The sequence below is a fragment of the Pinus tabuliformis genome, chromosome 4_1 (genome assembly GCF_031772625.1).
Source record: "Pinus tabuliformis cultivar Carrire ecotype Pingquan chromosome 4_1, CPIR1, whole genome shotgun sequence".
In the NCBI taxonomy this organism is placed as follows: domain Eukaryota; kingdom Viridiplantae; phylum Streptophyta; class Pinopsida; order Pinales; family Pinaceae; genus Pinus; species Pinus tabuliformis.
Genome location: NC_142303.1, coordinates 24,502,649 through 24,517,947, shown reverse-complemented (window position 1 = coordinate 24,517,947; position 15,299 = coordinate 24,502,649).

Below are 15,299 nucleotides of genomic sequence, written 5' to 3'. Positions count from 1 at the left end.
AAAGTATGAAGGAATCAATATCAAAATGTACTAAATATATGGGAAAATTCTAATGTCTCTCCTGGGAGCTCACTACATACTTCATCAGAGTCTCTCTGTATAGCTTCTTGGGGTGTCCAAAGATTGATATGGTAGCATAGGACATGTCCAATTGTAGAGATCCTTGGAGTTTGGCACCCCAAGATCTAGACAACAACATACCATACTTGGGTGGTATGTCAGCAACAACTATGTCCATAAGTATGGCCTTGGTAGGGTATTGAACTAGGGAGACACACAAATCTTTTATGAGACCTAAGCATTTAAATTGGCCTGAATCAAAGGAAAAGAGATCCTTATAAGGCCTAGTGAGATCCAAGTTAAGCTTTTCCATTACAGACTTAGGCATAAGATTATGTGAGGCTCCAGAGTCAAGAATGCCATTATGTTGGATTTTATCGTGGATGTTAAGGCTGCTGTAGAAGGGTGGTACCCCTCCTTCAACTAGCTTTCCATTAACATCTGGTTTGAAAATTAACTCAGGTTGGTCATCAAATAGATTCACAAAATCTTGATTTTCAACAAAGTTCAGAGATTTACTAATTTGAGATCTCTAAGTTTCATGTTTAACCAATTCTATCAAAGGCACTGAAATTTTGAGTTTGGCTACCTCTGCTCCCAAATTGAAAGGTAGAGGGGATTTATCTGTTTGAATATTTGGAATTTTAGAGCCAAAGTTCTGAGTAGTATGTTTTTCTTTTTCATTGTTAGGAGTATTTTCACTTGGATTTTCTAATATGATTTCTAGAGGCTGTTCCACTATTCCTTTGAGGGGGACTGAAGTGGAAGGCTGCTCATTGGAAGGCTGGTTATCTGTTACATCTTCAATGGTGGGACTAGGAGGATTTTGATGTGGTCTAGAAAGGATTTGTAAAGTTTTTGTAACTTGAGGATTCTGTTTTGTAGCTTTCTTAGGCTGGTTAGGTATTGCTTTTTTATTCTGATCAGGAACATCAGTGTTCTTCTTGCTTCTTAAGTTATACTACTTATGAACTTCGAAAATAGCAGAGTCATACCCTTGCTTATAGTCGAAAGATTCTCCTGTTTGAGTTTGTAATTGTTGAAGCATGTATAATTATTGATCATATTGAGTTAGAAAAACAATTTCTTCATTATCTAAACCCATAAGGTTGATCTGAGTGTCTATCTCGGGGTCTTCTTGGTGGGAAGTCTCAGCATAATTTTCTTGGAAAGGCGGCCTAATGTTCTGATCAGGTCCATTTTTACCAGTGTTTTGGTTTTGGTTTTTCCTAAAATTTGGATTCCTTACTGGATTAGCCTGTTGGTTATCCCAGTGAGGTTTCCTTTCAATGACTTCTATTCTATCCATTAACCTTTCCATTCCTTTAGCTAAAGCATCCATTTTCTGATCAAAGGGTGAAGATTCATATTTCAAAGGTATTCTTCTCTCGTTTCTAACTCTAGCCCTTTTGGATAGCAGATTAGCTTCTACGCTGACAAATACACTTTGCATATCTTCAAGTGTAGGGGGATTTCTTTCTCTAAGTTGAAAAGCCATATCTGTGTCAAATCCACCTGGAAAATTAATCAGGGCTAAACCAGGTGGAGGCCTAAGGTTAAGAGGGATTGCATTGTACACGTTGTTAAACCTGGTACAGTAGTCTTGAACAGTTTTGTTTGGTCCCCCTTTAAGGTTTTCATATTCAGATAGAATTTGAAGGGGGTTATTCTTCTTCTCCCACCTATTAAGGAATCGTTGGTAAAAGACTTCTAAACTATCAATGCTCTGAGGGGGCAAAGATCTGAACCATGTTCTCACTTCTCCAGCTAGAATTTGGACAAAGATTCTCATTTGGATATCTCCTATGTTAATCTATTGAAACTCAAAATAATCTATCATTTTCTTAGTGTGCTACTGGGCTGTGTATGTTTTAGTGCCATCAAATGTGGTGATTTTACTTTGATAATCTGTTGGTAAGACACCTTGAGGAGCAGGCATTACAAGGGGGGCATATCTGAGGGCCATAGCTCTAAGTTGTACAGGGTTGAGAACAAGAGTTGGGGTAATTGGAGGGTTTGGGACAATAAGGGGAGTTGGTGTAACAAAGGTAAGAGATGTTTGAGGGGTAGTGATGGGCTGATGAGGGATTGAAGGTATGAATGGAGGTGAGGTTGAGGGATGATCTTTAGAGGTATGCGGAAATGATGGTGAGCTAAAAGATGTTGAAGCTGTTTCAGAAAGTTCAGGGTGTCTATCAGTGGTAAGGGGTGTTTGAGGGGAGTTCAATAGATTTTGATCAATTGACAAGTTGGCTCGTTGGATTTCAAGTTCTCTGAGGAATTCCGGATCTGGGACTAGGTCCAGCAGTTCACTATCAGACATGGTTCTGAACAAAGAGAGACCAAAATACTCGTCAAAAGGGATGTCTTCAAGGAATAACCACTCAACAGGGCATGAATGGGATCTAAAAACAGGTCTGGGGCTTACCGAACTTTCTTGTCTTCTAACTATCCTTAGAATAAGGTTGGGATTTTCAAATATAGGGGGAGGATTTGGATCACGGTTGGCCCTGGTATAGTTGAGTTCTCCCTGAAGCCAGATTTTGAGCTTTTTATGATTGTTTAAATTTTTATGAATTTTTGAAAATAACTTCTAATAACCCTTTAAGATGCTTATGAATAAAAATTTAAATTCATCAAAGGTTTATTGAAACTGAGGGTTATGAGTTCCCCAGCAGAGTCGCCACTCTGTTATCACTTAGGTTTTTTCCTTAGAAGTTATTAGAGAAGGAATGGCCTGAGGTAACCACAAACCAATCTTTTAGACTCAGGTTCTAGCCAACCTAAGTCCAGAAAGGGCTCTCTCTTTAAGATTTAACTTTGTTTAAATAAGATTTCAAGCTAGTTCTTAACGTTCCAGGTTGTTTGTTTTGATTGGGTGGTGGAATTAAGAAGACAGATGGGTAGAGAAAATATTTAGGCCATTGGGCTATGGAGTCAATCAAGAAAGGCTTAACTGCATTTGATCTATTATTGAGGTAAGAGTCCACAGGGCAGGCTAGCACAACAAGAGCAAATCTGCAGGTTTAAATGGATGAAAATCCTAACCAGGGCTAAGGGCAGTGAAGAATCCTTAATAGGGAATAAGATGAAGAAAGGAAGGATGGCCAGTAGCAAAGGGAAATGAAGAATCCTGTACTATGGGCCAAAGGGGGATAAACTACTGAAATAAGGAGGAAATTAAGAATCTCCAGACCAAGGTAGTTTAGAAGAAAACATGAATAAAGCAAACAGTTAAAACAGAGAGCAATTAAGCTAATTTTGATGATATCATTCCTTGTTTGCTTTTAAGATTATATAAGAAACACATATGAATATTTCATGACATAAAGAGATAACAAAATTTAAACATGAGAAAATGATACTTATTTGTTCCAACTGTGCCAAGAATCGAGTGAAATGTCCTCAGCTTTATTTCACAATCCAGTAAACCAGTCCAATCTTGAGTACAATAGCTCCTTAGCTTAAAACAAAATGTCTCTAGAAATGATTTTTAATCCACCATAATTACTTTAGCTTGTGAAGTATTTATACAAAATTTTAATACAAAATATCTCATACCATATGAGAATTATTCTAGGAAACAAAAAATATCTTCAACGCGAGGATAGAGATAGATGGAAAACTGTTTTCTTGCTATCCCTTTTTTTGTGTATGTCTTGGCTGCTGGAATTCAGATTTGGCTCTTGTAGTTGCCTTGGTATTTATGTGCTGGATTCACTCTTATCTTTAATCTACTGATACTCTTTACCTGTGCTGATTAATCCTATATTACCTGTTTTTACCTGGCTATTATCTTTACCTTATAGTAAATCTGTAAAATTGGTCCACTATTCACTATCAGGTAATTTTATTCTGATCATTTTCCTATAGACCTCATCGGCTTCTGTATATTTGGAAAAAATGGGTTTGTTGGTGAACAAATACTTGATTTCATGTTCTATATAGAACAGATTCTCCAGGCCATCATAAAGTACCTTTCCCGTGGGTAATGCTTTTGCTCCTAAAGAACTATCTTGGCTCTTGGACTGTTTGTGCAGTCTTTCAATATAATCTTCTTGTATCATTAATTTGTCATGTATGACCAGAGGACTAGGAAGTTATTTTTCTCTAAAAATGCCATATTTTAACATTAAACTGTCGATGTTTGCTTGAATGCTTTGGCATATTTTCTCCAAATTAGGCATCAGGTTCCTTTTAGTAAGAACCTTCTTTATCTCAATGATAGTTGTTGTTCTGCCTTGAATTTCTAATTCATCCAGATGGTACATGTTTCTACTGTTCAAAAAATCTATCAACTGATTTGCTTCTTCAGGTTTGTCTCCCAATTCTTTCTTTGTCTTTTGTATGGCTTCCATGGCTGTTTTGACTAATTCAGTTTTCTAAAAAATAACTTGAATGGAAGGCCACATATCAATGATGGAATCAATGATATTGATCCATAGTATATCCTTGATATCTCCTAATGGCTTTTCCAGTGTCAAATCCTTTTAAAGGATTCTTATTCTTTCCACCATCCTTTGGTTTTTTCGTGCTTCTTCTTTATTCTGAATTTGTGCAAGTTCACAACTTGTTTCCAAACTTGTCACTTGGTCTCTGAGCTTCTTTAGTTCTATGGCCTGGATGCTCATTTGTTCCATGGCCTTAACCAATTTTTTTGTTCTTTTTGTTTTTGTCCCTGTACTGGTTGATATATCTGTGGTTGAAGTAGTTCCTACTATCGGCAATGCTGTTTCTGTTGGAATTGTTGGTGCCAAAGTAGCTGCCAAAGTGGAGGGTACTGCTATGGAAACTGTAGGAATTACTGTCTGAGGAGTGGTGGCCAGCTCACTTTGCTTAGACTGCATCAACTTCTCCAATTCTTTCTCAGTTTCCTTTAATTGATCATTCAACTTAAGGACTAGGTCCATAAGTTCTTCCTCCTTCTATTTTTCTAAAATTTCAGCAGTTTGAGGATGGTGAAGAGAAGAAATCTTGAGCTGCTTCTTTAGTGTAGCTATGTCATCATTTTTCTACTTTATTAATTGCTCTGTTGCTTTAACATCCTTGGGATCATGTCAGCTCTATGACCAAGTCCTCTAACGACTTAATTCTAGTGTCTTTGGCATGAGATGAGGCCTTTTCCAATTGAAGCTATGTCGATGTGTTATTTAGTGAGTTTTGCAGTTGATGAGCTGTGATTGCTTTGTTAGTCAACATGGAGTAGACCATTTCACCTGTCTACTTATGTAGCTCTATTTGATCAATTGGGTGAATATCCTTTGCCAAAACTTCAAAATCAGTTTTCAAATAGTCAACCATTGATCTTGGTTGTTGCACAGTTGGCTTAAGAAAACTCATCTGCATCTTGCCTTCCTTTATGTCAAAGGCTGACATTAGCCTTGTCTGGTTTGTTGGGGCCATATTTAAATAATGGGCATAACTTTGCAGCTTTAATCTTTCATTCCTTGCTTTGATTTCTTTATATTTTTCTTTAATATCTAGGCTCTGACCAGAAGGAGCCCTGAAGGAAGATACCTCGGTGCTCTGTTGCCTTTCTAATACCTGGAACTGTGAGGTGGATGGTGAACCTCCTGAAGGGATAGTGTGCCCACTTTCTATCCTTTCTGCCACTGTGTTGCCTGCTGTTTCCTCAGTGTACTCTTGTTCTACATATGGGTTTAACCTTTGCCTTTTAGCAAAAGTTTGATCAATAGGCCTGCTGGAAGGAGTGGCATCCTCTCTGTCTCTTTTAAGGTTTCTTTCCTCATTGAGAGGAGTCTGCAAAATAGGAGGATTGCTCATGATTTGTTTAGGTTGAGCAAGCTCCTCTGAGATTTCTGGCTGTTCATATTCTTCTTGTTGTTCTGATGATCCTGGTTGGCTTGATGACCCCGCTTGCTCTGAAGTCTATCCACTGTGTTCCTGTGACTGCCTTTGAGATGGAGTTTCCCCAAGCACCTGTACAAATAAACCTTCATCAAGCCTCCTTTCTAAATCCATCCATACATTGTCAACTGCAACATTTGTACTATGTTGATCTATTAATGTGTTTACCACCCATTTAGATTGACTGGCATACTGTTCAATTTCCAGGATCCTATGGTGGATGTAAGGATATAGCTTATTTTTTGTCTCCTATTACAAATAAAGCTGTGGGGACCATAGGCCCCTATGAAACTTTGTTTTAATCTCAACCTTTGGAGGATTTCATCTGCCTCATTTCCTACTTCTCTACTATTACAAATGAATGGGCCAAGATGATCTTTGATTCTTAGTTGGGCCTTCTTCTTGGTTTTAACAAAATGAATCTCATCAGAATTGATCATTTTCCTGTAGTACTCCTGAGCAAATAATCTCATGGGGAGATACCTTGGAATTTTGTAAGGTGGCAACTCACATCCATAGATTCTAATCTCTGTATGGTTTTGGTACAAGTACCAATCCCCTACTTTGTATTGCTTTGACAACTGCAGGATACTCCTGATGTCTGCACTGATTCTGGGAGGAGGGCTTCCTAGCAACATGGTAGCCAATGGGTGTACAAGTAGATCAATGAAATCTGTATATGGGTAGGGAGAATTAGACATGTGGAACAGAGCGGTTCAGAAGACGACAGATCTAGGACTCCCTTTGGTCTTAAGTTTTTGGACAAAGAAGGAAAACTTATCAGTCTGATAGTAAAGAAATAAATGGTACAAGACTGATGAATATTTGAACACCCTTTCATTTTCCAATCTCATAAATTGATCATGCATCTTATCTGAGATGAATTTTGCATAATCAAATTTGACTGCAAGAGGCTGGCCAGGGGTAAAAATAGACATGTAGGCAAAAATGATATCATCTACATATTCACTAGTGGTAAAACCTAAAATGCATGATATCATTGATGTGATATCTTTGCCCAGATCAGAAAAGTAGGATGACATGTAAGGAGGGGGTCCTTTGGCATGTATTTTTCTTCAATAATGAAAGTCTGGAGGATTTGAGTACTTCTGGAACTAGATACCTTGGAAAATCTGTCAAGAAAATCAACAATAGTAAGGGGGGTAAGGTTTTCACCAAGTTGTAACTGTAACATCTCATTTATGGATTCTGCAGTGATAGTGAATAGGATTTTCTAATCTAGGGACATAACAACTCTCATGATAGGGTCATAGTTTGCATGATAGTAGTGAACAATTTCCAGGAAGACATGAACACTGGGGAATTGATATTTGGGCAGGTTTGATTCCCAGAGGCCTATCTTATTTGCATGGTTCAGGTAGTTATCTTGGTTTTAGATAGAGGAGGAATGACCTGTTGACGAGTTTTTTGAACCCAACGTTTCGGACTACGAAGTGAGTCCATCATCAGGGGATGCAGCAATATATAATCTTTGATTATCTATTGCTGCATCCCCTGATGATGGACTCACTTCGTAGTCCGAAACGTTGGGTTCAAAAAACTCGTCAACAGGTCATTCCTCCTCTATCTAAAACCATTATCACCTGTATGGATTCTTTATTTAACAGTTATCTTGGTGTCTGTAATGCAATTTTAGAGGGGATTCCTCAAAGGTGAGGTCTTTAATTTGAAAATCTTTGTCAGCCATGGGAAGATGGTATAAATCTTTGGGGGGAGTAGTAATTGGCATGACATTCAAAGCAATTGGGGCTTCCATCTTTGGTTCTTGTGGATTCAAAGACGGGGGCAAAGGATTTTTAGGGAAATTGGACACAATTGGTCTATTTAAGAGTGTTTCAGGACTACCAGACAACTTAGCTTACTAAATTACTTAAGTTTTAAAGAAATTTAGCTCAGGCTAGGCATGAAAATAGGGTTTCTCAGTCGAAAATAGGATAAATACCTGGTTTCGGTTGTTTGAACGGTAAAATGGTGGCTGTGCACTGTTTGCAGTAAGTGCACAGGTCTGCACAGTGGTCTAGAGTTCAGCGGCTGTAGAAGGTTGATAACTCAAACGTACTCTGTGTTGGCATGGAGAATAGAAGGTTCTTTTTGTTGGCATTATGTTTCAGGAATGGCTATATATGTTACAGATGTTGTACTTGATGGCAACTCCCATGGCAAGGCTCTCTTTTTATTGAAAATAAAGAAGGACGCAGGAAATCAGTTCAAAAGATGCGTACCCGCAGGTACATCATGCAGAAGCCGTGTCCAGAGACGCAGGCCAGCCGTTCAGGAGGTGCGTCCACCCAGTGCACACATTTTAAGGCAGATAAAAGCACACGTGGGGGTTTCTTGTGTTTTACTCTTGGTATCTAGCCGACGGTATTGTGTTACTATGGTGTCGGCTCGTGGTATTGTTCCATGATTTAAGGAGGAGCTTGCCTATATAAAGTAAAGGAAATCATTTGGTTTGTGGATGTCTTTGGTTGAATATCTTATAAGGCTAGATCTGGTCTAGATCTAAAAAGGCGAATCTTCTGAAAGACTGAGATCTCTTTGGCGCATGATCAGATCTGTAGATCTGACTGTTTGGGTTACTCTTGAAGTCTTGAAATCATCTATGCCCGGAGGTACGCAGGTGCAGTAAGGGTTCAGGTGCGCCGGGACGCAGGCGCAGAAGGGTTCAGGTGCGCCGGGACGCAGGCGCAGAAGGGTTCAGGTGCGTCCGGGACGCAGTGCAGTAACAGGAGGTCTGCGTGGGGACGCAGAGCGACTAAGGTTCAGGTGCGTCCCTGGAGCAAAAGGACGCGGCGCGATAGCATTTCTGGGTGCGTCTCTGCAGTAAAGTACGCGGCGCGATAGTGTTTCTGGGTGCGTCCCTGCAGCAACAGGACGCAGTGCAGTTCAAGGAACAGTGCGTGGGCACGCAGCGCAGCAGAAGGATCTCTGCGTGTGGATGCAGGGGAGCAGAAGGTTAATTGCGTCTAGTCGCAGGCCACTGAAGGGAAAACTGCGTCTCTGTCTTAAGATGTTCTGTTGATTGAATTTCTCTGTTGATAAGGTGTTCTGGGTTAGTTCTGTTATTACTGATCTGATAACTGTAGTGGACTGTAACTGTTATGTACTTGATGATCATTTGATGCTTTATGAAAAGAAGTAGGGGGTTGTAGCTCCCTTTCAGGAGAAGACTGGAAAACAAGAGAGAGAGTTGTAGCTCTCTGCAGGTTGCAGCCTGCGTACTGGTAAAGGACTGCACCAGTACAAAATCATTGTAAAAGGAGTTTCTAATTTGAAAGAAGATAGAGACATATTGCAGCAGGTGGTTTTCACCCACATTGGGTTTCCACCTTACATCTTGTGTTCTTTGGTGTGACTATCTATTTTCTTTGTTCATGCTCATTATTTTATGGTACTGACATGCAAAAAATAATTCAAAGATCAAATAAGGAAGATTTATTAAATTGCTAGATAATACTGATTCACCCCCCCTCTCAGTATTATTTCCAACAATTGGGATCAGAGCAGGTCCTTCAGAGAAGCTTGATCGCTTGAAGGTAGATCGTTCATCATGAGCAACTATGAGAGAGAAGCATCAATCAGGCCACCGGTTTTTGATGGGACAAACTTCAATTATTGGAAGGTAAGAGTTACTGCATATCTTCAATCTCTTGGTACAGAAGTTTGGGACATTGTAGAAACAGGCTACGCTTTTCCTTCAGCTACTCCTACAGATCCAGTAGAGAAAAAGAAGTATGAAACAAATGCAAAAGCAGTCAGTACTCTGTTAGGATGTATATCCCAAACGGAATTCATGAAGGTAATGCACTACAAATCTGCAAAAGAGATATGGGACAAAATTGTCACAAGCTATGAAGGAGATGAACAGGTAAAGCGTGCTAAACTTCAAACTCTCAAGATTCAGTATGAGACTCTCAAGATGTATAATGATGAAAGTGTGGCTAACTATTTTCTTCGGGTAGATGAGATTGTTAATTGTATGAAAAATTTGGGTGAAGAAATAAGAGAGGCTATAGTGGTTGAAAAGGTTCTAAGATCATTGTCCCCCAAGTTTGAATCTAAAGTATCTGCTATAGAAGAAAAGGAAAATCTACGAATTCTTACTATGTCTCAGCTACATGGAATTCTAACTGCTTATGAAATGAGAAAGGGAGGTCCTTCAGACAGAAGAGAAGCTGCTTTCAAGGCATCAGGCAAAGGAGATTATTATGAAGCAAGCCACGTCCCAGAAGAAGAGGAAGAAGAATCAAATTTTGTCAGAAATCTTGAAAGGGGTTCTAGAAGGTTCAGAGGTAAGTTACCTTTTAAATGCTTTGCTTGTGGAAGAGTAGGTCATTATGCTGCAAAATGCCCTTATAAGGATAAAGGAAAGGAACTTGCTAGATGGAACAAGAAACAGAACGCAAATAAGAAAAGCTACTACACTCATGAAGATAGTGATGGTCTATCAAATAGTGATGAAGATGAAAAAGGTAATGAATATAAGTTGCTAATGGCATTTGAAGATGATGATTATATGGATGCTGTAGATGTGGATAACCTTTATGATGAAATTACTAGACTCAAGAGATGTATAGAAGAAAAGAACATGATCATTGATACTCTACAATTTCAAATTGATGAAAAGGAAAAACATCTTGAAAAATTAGAAGGTGAAATTGTTGGTCTTAGAAAAGAGATTGAGAAAACAAAAGCTATTAATCTCAAGTTTGTCAAAGGATCTGAAACTTTGGATGAGATTATCAATGTGCATCGATCTCCTCTAAACAAGACAGGTCTGGGCTATAATGGAGAAACTTCTCAAGCATCCACCTCAAAAAGTTATCTTGATGCAGCAAGAAGAAATGAGCAAAAGCAAAATGAAGATCATCAGGTAAAGCAGGGACGAATTACAAACAGAAACTATCAGGGGCAATCCATCTTAAGGGTGAACAAAAGCTACAACCAGCCACAGGTAAAATCTTCTCAATTTGGTTCAAGAATGGATGACAATAGAAATTACAATCATTTGGCCGGTAGATTTGATAACCGCAAAAGTTTCTTCAATGGACAATGCTTTTCTTGCCATAACTTTGGTCACAAAGCAGCTCAATGTGTTGCATATAAAACAATCATGACTAGGGAAGCTCAAAAACGAAGAAGTATGACAGGGATTACAAAAAGGACCTATAACAACTTTTCAGTTCTTGAAAATGAAGTTGAATGTTCTATTTGCAATAACTTTGGTCATGAAGATTCTGAATGCAGGAGCAGGTTCCAGCAGAAAAAGGAACAAGCCTCAAGCACCAAAACATGGAGAATAAAGGAACCTCAAACAAAAAGATGTGGGATAGCATTTTATGCAGAGGGACAGGAAAATCTATGGTACATTGACAGTGGATGTTCGAAGCATATGACAGGTGATAAAGAAAAACTTGAATCTTATTCTGCTCTAGAAAAGGGAAAGAAAGTCTCTTTTGGAAATGATACTCCTGCAACTATAAAAGGAAAAGGCATTGCTCAGTTAAAAGAAAAGGTCAAGGCTGGAAATGTTTTGTATGTTGATGGATTGAAGCATAATCTTCTAAGTGTCAGTCAGATGTGTGATCAAAGAACCAAGGTTATATTCAGATCGAATGGATGTCTTGTTCGTGATCTTGATACAGGTAAAACAGTGCTCAAAGGCAAAAGAACTCCAAATAATCTGTACATATTTGAAGAAGGACAACAACAATGCTATCTGAGCAAGAATGAAGAGCACTGGTTATGGCATCGAAGGTTGGGACATCTAAGCTTCTCACAAATAAGGAAAGCATGCAAATATCAGGCAGTTCGCGATCTTCCAGATATTAAAATTCCTGACAACACCATATGCAAATCATGTCAGTTTGGAAAACAAACCAGAACTAACTTTCCAGAGAAAGAAGGATCAGCTAGCATGCCTCTTGAGCTAGTACATACAGATACATGTGGTCCCTTCAGAAAAAGGACACCTCGAGGAGAAGAATACTTGATATTATTCATTGACGATTTCTCCAGGTTTGTCTGGTTAGGACTTATGAAGCACAAAGATGAAGCATTCGAAAAATTCAAATCCTTCAAAGCCTTGGTTGAAAATGAATCAGGTCACAAAATTAAGTGCCTCAGATCCGACAGAGGTGGGGAATTTACTTCAAATGAATTTTTCGATTTCTGTGATGAACATGGGATAAGGAGAGAATTCTCTACAGCTAGAACTCCTCAGCAAAATGGAGTTGTGGAAAGAATGAACAGAACAATCCAACAAATGGCTCGTGCTATGCTTGATGAATCAAGAACTCGCGCAACTTTCTGGGGTGAACTTGCACATGATGCGGTTGTTATTCTCAACAAAACAAATGTCCGGGTGAACAACACTCAAACTCCTCATGAGCTTTGGAGTGGTAGGACTCCTTCGGTAAAGCACTTCAAAATCTTTGGGAGAAAATGCTATATCAAGAATACTGATGAGCAGCTTGGAAAACTTGAACCTAGGGCAGATGAAGGCATTCTTCTTGGTTACTCTCCATATAGCAAAGCATACAAGTGCTACAATAAAAGACTTGGCAGAATTGTTGACAGTATTGATGTAGTGGTTGATGAGAAGGGATACATTCCTAGGCAAGTACATCATGAAGACATAGAAGAAGATGAAGGCTACCCTCAAAGACAGAATGATGAAGAAGAAGAACCTCAAGCAGAACCTCAAGAAGAACCAGAGGAGCAGATAAGAATAGAAGAGAAAACCCCATCCAGATATGTTCAGAAGAATCATCCAGAATCTCAGATTGTAGGGCAGGAAGAAGCTGGTGTACAAACAAGAAGAACAGTTGCAGAAGCCTCAAGCTATTTGGCATTACTCTCCTCTACTGAACCACAAAATGTGAAAGAAGCATGCAAAGATGAATGTTGGGTGAAAGCAATGGATGAAGAACTTGAGCAAATCGAAAAGAACAACACTTGGGAGCTGGTTCCTAGACCAAAGGATAAGAATGTAATCGGAACAAAATGGGTCTTCAAAAATAAATTGAATGAAAATGGAGAAGTAATTAGAAACAAAGCCAGACTTGTTTGTAAAGGGTATGCACAGCAAGAAGGAATAGACTTTGAAGAAACCTTTGCTCCTGTTGCAAGACTTGAGGCCATCCAAATGTTCCTTGCTCTCTCAAGTTTTCAAAACTTCAAAGTATTTCAAATGGACGTGAAATCAGCCTTTCTGAATGGAGACTTGGAAGAAGAAGTGTACATTGAACAGCCAGAAGGGTTCATTCTTGGAAATGATCCAAATCTTGTATGCAGATTGAAAAAGGCTCTCTATGGTCTCAAACAAGCTCCAAGGGCTTGGTACTACCGTTTGGACAAATATCTTCATCAACAAGGTTTTTCAAAAGGTTCAGCAGATAGCAATCTTTATATAAAAGCTGAAAATGACAAATTGCTAATACTTGTTGTGTATGTAGATGACATTATTTTTGGCAGCAATGAAGAAGCTATGAGTCAAAGCTTTGCCTCGGTCATGCAGAAAGAATTTGAAATGTCCTTGCTAGGAGAACTGACATATTTCCTTGTTTTGCAAATCCAACAAAAAGAAGGAGGAATCTTTTTATCTCAAACCAAGTATCTCAAACAGATTTTGAAGAAATATGGCATGGAAGATGCAAAACCAGTATGTACACCCATGGTCACAGGATGTAGTCTCAGTGCAAATGATGAATCTGCAGCAGTACATCAACCAACCTACAGATCTATGATTGGAAGTTTACTATATTTGACAGGTACCCGACCGGACATCATGCATGCAGTTGGAATAGTTGGAAGATTTCAGGCAAATCCGAAGGAGACTCATCTTCAGGCAGTGAAGAGAATTTTCAAATATCTTCAAGGGACTCAAAATTATGGCTTATGGTATCCTAGAGATACGGATCTTACACTTCATGCTTATACAGATGCAGATTGGGCCGGAAGCGTGGATGACAGGAAGAGTACAAGTGGTGGTGCGTTCTTTATGGGTTCCAGACTGGTATCTTGGTTCAGCAAGAAACAGAGTTCAATTTCCTTGTCTACAGCTGAAGCGGAATATGTTGCTGCTGCATCTTGTTGCACTCAACTTCTTTGGATGATGCAGACTTTGCAGGATTTTCAAATCACTTGTACACCACCTATCCCCATCTTATGTGATAACACAAGTGCAATCAGCATCTCAAAGAATCCGGTTATGCATTAAAAAACCAAGCACATACCAATCAAGTATCATTTTCTCCGGGAACAAGTGCTTGAACAGAAGGTCAAGTTGGAGTATGTTCCTTCTAAGGAACAAGTTGCTGATATTCTCACCAAACCATTGCCCAGTGACACTTTTGAATACCTCAGGCAAAAGCTGGGGGTTGTTGATGCATCATCTTATTGTTGAATCTTTTCTGATTGATGGCACAGGTTCAAGGGGAGCATATAATGCATTGTTGGCATTATGGAGGATGGTCAGAAGGAGATCTTGGAAATAGCTGCAATATGTCTCTATCTCTTTCATGGTGGATTATGGTTCTGTGTTGCAGATCTGGTTCCTTTTTCAGGGGGAGCATGAGCTTAGGGGGAGCATACCCCTTTGCCCTTGATGTCAAAGGGGGAGAATGAAGCAAAGTTTGTGAGGTTGCCATCAAGTCCAAAGGGGGAGATTGTTGGCATTATGTTTCAGGAATGGCTATATATGTTACAGATGTTGTACTTGATGGAAACTCCCATGGCAAGGCTCTCTTTTTATTGAAAATAAAGAAGGACGCAGGAAATCAGTTCAAAAGATGCGTACCCGCAGGTACATCATGCAGAAGCTGCGTCCAGAGACGCAAGCCAGCCGTTCAGGAGGTGCGTCCACCCAGTGCACACATTTTAAGGCAGATAAAAGCACACGTGGGGGTTTCTTGTGTTTTACTCTTGGTATCTAGCCGACGGTATTGTGTTACTATGGTGTCGGCTCGTGGTATTGTTCCATGATTTAAGGAGGAGCTTGCCTATATAAAGCAAAGGAAATCATTTGGTTTGTGGATGTCTTTGGTTGAATATCTTATAAGGCTAGATCTGGTCTAGATCTAAAAAGGCGAATCTTCTGAAAGACTGAGATCTCTTTGGCGCATGATCAGATCTGTAGATCTGACTGTTTGGGTTACTCTTGAAGTCTTGAAATCATCTATGCCCGGAGGTACGCAGGTGCAGTAAGGGTTCAGGTGCGCCGGGACGCAGGCGCATAAGGGTTCAGGTGCGCCGGGACGCAGGCACAGAAGGGTTCAGGTGCGTCCGGGACGCAGTGCAGTAACAGGAGGTCTGTGTGGGGACGCAGAGCGACTAAGGTTCAGGTGCGT